The following is a 5,127-nucleotide window of genomic DNA, read 5'->3' on the forward strand; positions in this document are numbered from 1 at the left end:
AACAACCTCCAGGGGCATGACTTATGACGCTCTTTTGCAGTGACGATCCTTTCTTGAAAAAACAATTTATAGTCCTGACAACACCTTATACCTATACGCATTCAACACGGGTGGTCAAAGGTGGATAATTATAAAAATGGAACAGTAGGAACTAAAAACAAACTATGGCTGTCGTCTGGCACAATATGATAAATTGACATTTCACTACAACATGCGCAATTTTTAAATCTTCTTTATTCGGATTAATTAGGTCATAAACATCCATTTTTAAGGCATGACCTTATATGAATTAAGAGATTATTACCCTTGTGTGCTACCGTATCATCAGCACAGTTTACAGTCGTGCCCCGTTTATCCGAACATCTGTGTTTTCATTGAAATTGTCCGGATAAGCGAAATTTCGGATATCTGAATCACGGGCCATATGTATAAGAAACGTACAAAGAAACGAACATAGTAGGCATCAGACACAATCTTTATTGATTACGGTACATATACACAAATATCAGTGCATACAATGTCTCATACCTGTTCATGCAGTTTTGCTCGCTTGAAGAAATCAATCATAGTCTTTTGCACTGGCTGTGTAGAAAAGTGAGAGGACTTTCGCCAGTCAGTTCGTCACTGTCGACATTCACAAGATCATCGGCAGTAACAGTCACAGTTGCAACTTGTGCACAGGATCGTAGTGCATCGCAAAGTCCCGACAAGGCCATGTCTACTTGTGGGTCCTCATTTGATTGGATAATATCCAACTATAATTAATAATCTTTGTTTCGGCACTCGGTAATCGCGTGTGTAAACATACAGGTGCTCAGCCATCCGGATATACGAGACAAAAATGCACATAATTTAGTGTTTTGTCTGTGAAAATGACCGTACGGTTAGTAATTTGTGAGTAATTTTACAACGTTGTGAATTCGTTTTAAGGAATTTTCGTTCGGAAAGCGAGTTTTCCGGATATCTGAGGTTCGGATAAATGGGGCACGACTGTATATGAATACATAACATGCATCTGTTCTTAAAGGATCGCAAAGTATTGTTCGTATTCTTACAAAATGGTGTTTACTATACGAATTGGTAATAGTCTCTGTTGATCTGCAACAATTCACGTTCATTTTCTATGTTAAATATCCACTGTATCAGGGAGTTAGTATTACCTGTTGATGGTTAGCAAAAACTACAAGAATACATAATGATATGATATTTGTTTCTGAAAATGACGTCTTCAAAGCGAACACGTTTCTTGCTGGGGGTTAACCCAAGAGTGTATGTAGGCGTTGAAGCTGCAATTAGTCTTGGCTGAAACGTTGCAAACTACACTTACATATGTCTGGTCGGAGGTATAAGTGTCTGTCCTACACATTATCAGCAAACGCGGGGATCTCTGACAGATCTATGTCTGTGAACAATGCGGTTGCCTTGCCATGTTGGGATATGACCACAGGCACGTACATCATACGAGTTTCTAAAATTCGCGTTTGGTTGCAAAGTACAAATCTCCTTTTACATGTCTTGTAAGCTGCATATGGGTAATGATGACGGGTGCAACTATAGCGACATACACGGCCAAGTAAAGTGATCAATGCTTGTACGTTCTAACATATTCATTTAGAACTTGTCCTCCCGTCCTCGAATACCAAGCGGTATTTCTTCATGGAAACGGTAGTTTTGTGCCAAACCTTACTACGTAATGACTAATGCTTGTGATTCTTCGCAACAAAACCATTTCGAGCACCAGCTGCCAAAACAGTGCCCACTTTTGTGACTGCAGACGAGTATGACAACATCACGTAACAGAATATTGCTTTCTGTTGAGTACAGGCCTCTTCACTTTTCAACCTAGACAACTTTATATTCATATTCATGTTCATATGCGTTTTGTTTCAAAGCTGAAAAGGAAAATACCACATATCAATATAATACCCTCTTTTGTGACAACACAAACAAACGTGACGGGATCAGTGAAGAAATTTGTCTCCTGGTCTCTGAACGAAAACAACATATATTCAATCATATCAGTACACATGTAATAAGGAGTCAAGAGACTCAAGTTTTAATTTATCTTGACTTGCCAAACTTAGAGACTTGGGTGTGTTCTGTACTGTACAGGGTTTGTCTGTCTTCAAATAAACAAAACAAATTTGAAAATAAATTACTGAAAGCAAAAACAGAAATCTGAGCCAGAAAAAACACCGTGTTAAAAGAATACCGACATAGCAGCGAGGAATATAGTCCACGAAAGCCCATGCATGTCTAGATTTCCTTGGAAAATCGCAGGGTTCCATTTCATTATAATATTGTTTTTTACTATGAACTTTTTTCAGTAAAATATTCACAGACTAGTTGTTAGCCTACGAGAAAAATAGCTACCACATATCTGCAGCATGGGTAATCTAGCAAAGGATTGTCAGCGGCTTCCAGAGGCTATAGATAGAACAGGTCAGATGCCAGAATGCATCCCCATGCTGGAAATAACAGGCTTCATAACACCAGCATACTTCCGGGGTGTCAGCCGGCAAAAACAAGTACATTGTGTACACATTTATTCATGCTTGGCATGAAAAAATTATCAACACACACTCTACTGTCAATGCATGTGGAGTAGCGAATAACATGGTTTATAACAGGACCCGTTGATTTACGATGTTCAGTCATACGTTACCTAGTGTTCAGTGTGACTAAAGTTCGTGTCTCTGTAACAATTGCTAAAGGTATTGTCGTCAGAGGCCAGTCTTGATTGAGTATTCTGTTTGACAAAAGTATATCAAAACATAATTCCAAGTCACTTTCGGAACATATACTTGGAAGTCATTAATGAAAGCGGAGAACATGTGTTTAATCATTCCGGTGAAGTGTTTAGAGGATGTCGATCTTCTAACATCATCAACCCTAGTGACCACCCCCTCCCGAGATGTATAAGTTTAGTTTTATGCCGTTTTTAGCAATATTCAAGCAACATCACGAGAAATAAGCTTCACCGATACATCAAAGTAGGGAATCGAACCGGGGCTTTTAGCGTTGCGAGCGGACGCTACACCATTAGGCTACCTCACCACCCCAGACTATTGTGAGTGCAAAGAGTGAAAAGGTTGCCCATTGATACAAGAATGAATTGTACCGTGTAGGTGATTCTTCCATGGAAGTGTGTCTGGATGGTTTCAGATCGATGTAGATACTGAAGGATTAAAGAAATGAAAGGTGAGAACACCAGTGACTCAGACGGGATGTATTATGTTATCGCTGGTTCTCACGAGCACATTACCGCGATATTGCTTTGCTATATATATCGTCGTGACACTGGTTGTGTATACAAACAAACGTGTCGTCTGCTCGTGGTGTACATGATGTGTTTGTAAGATACATATAACAGAAAGAGACGTCGGGGCCTTTCATTTGACGAATTCCGTTATTTATGGTTCTTAACAAGGTCGTAAGTAAATGTAACAGCTGAAAATGATATACCAGGTCATTCCAGGTTTGTCTGATTATGTAGTCTCAAATTACTTTTACCTCGGAATAGAGACGATCCCGACAGTAGCATGATGGCTTCCGTGCGCATATCTCACCTACAGGTCAGACGATGTTCATTCTCTAGTATACATGACTGCAGCTGTTACATGATTTAAACAAACATGTATTGGGCAATGAGTCAGCGTCCTGTGTGTACTACTCGGACACACTCAGCCACTGGCAAACTTTAAAATGGATTTTCATTTATTTACTATGTCAGTTCTCATGTTGCACGTTACTCAATGAACCAGGAAACTCATATGCGAGACCTCAACTCCTCAATGGGCGTGGCAAGCACAGGATTCACGTGTCAATCACTCCTTCTGTACGTACCCCAATCCGAGGTGCCTTATAGAATTACCATGTGACGTCCAACTTCACACTCATAGCCAGACAGCGAGCAGGACCAATGCTCATGGAACATGGAGGTTCCTTATATAGTCATCTCTTGAGCACTTGTCTAACGCGCTCGCGCCAGCCTTGTAAATCGTGACATACGATCTCTCTCTCTCGCTGCTGGCTGCTTAGTCTACACTAAAATTTATGGTTACCATAGAAACCAAACTTGTCTAGTTATTGGTGGTGTTATGGCTTAACCTGCAAACGAAGGTTTGGTAACCTTGTACAATGTATTTAGGCACTGTCCACACAAATGTTTAAATTTACTCACATAATGTTGTATTAAAACAATTATCGAAAGACTCAGTGATATGACATGCCTATCGGCGGGTAGCTGTTTTCAAGAGCGGTTCTCTAACTCGGACAAAAGATACGTATCTTCCTCGGTGTGACTTTGTTCGGGCGTAACAGTCACCGTGAAGTTGTAGTTTCATGCTCGCATATCCCGTAGAACATGTACTGACGTCTTATGAAAATAGGTAGAAAACCCTATCATTGTCACGGCACATGGCTCAGCAACCACGACGTCAAAATAATGCACAGATAGCGATTATCTGAAACTGGAAACAATGAATGACTGGTGATATATCTAGTGAAAAAATCACCAGGCTCATTACCGACATCCTCTGTCCTATCGATTTTCATGTCAATCATTCTAAATGAATCTGAAATATCACGTTTTCCGCGATAACGTAAGAATATTTTTGAAATGTTTAAATTATTACGTGAGTCAGCTCCAGGGTTCAAGTACATCTACATGCCTACATAAGTAGAAAATTAACGTAGAGTCATACTGTACATATTACTGTGAACATCAAACCAGTACACCAGAATATAACATTCCAAGGCATGCTAACAGAACATCGGGAATTCCTGCGCGTACGTCATCTGGCTAGGTGCTAATGAACCAAGGAGACAAATGTCTTGATTAGTTATATGATCGTGGTGGGCAGTAGAACCGGCGACTCACTCACACGACTAATGCTTTAACCAATCCCCCTAACTTAACAACCCCCCGCGCAGCTCCAGGCGCTAGTTTATCAATTGACGCTTAAACCATGTATTCCATATTCAGGTAGTGTCTTGTCTCTTCTCTCGTAAGTTTTCATTGGTTAATGATTCTCGCCTAACCAATGAAACCAAGTTTAACAAAATATTTCTACGCCCGTGAGTATTTGCCCCGGAGTATAAAATAGCTGAGCTCCAGCTCCCTTT

This window comes from Haliotis asinina, chromosome 5 (assembly GCF_037392515.1).
Source record: "Haliotis asinina isolate JCU_RB_2024 chromosome 5, JCU_Hal_asi_v2, whole genome shotgun sequence".
Lineage (NCBI taxonomy): Eukaryota > Metazoa > Mollusca > Gastropoda > Lepetellida > Haliotidae > Haliotis > Haliotis asinina.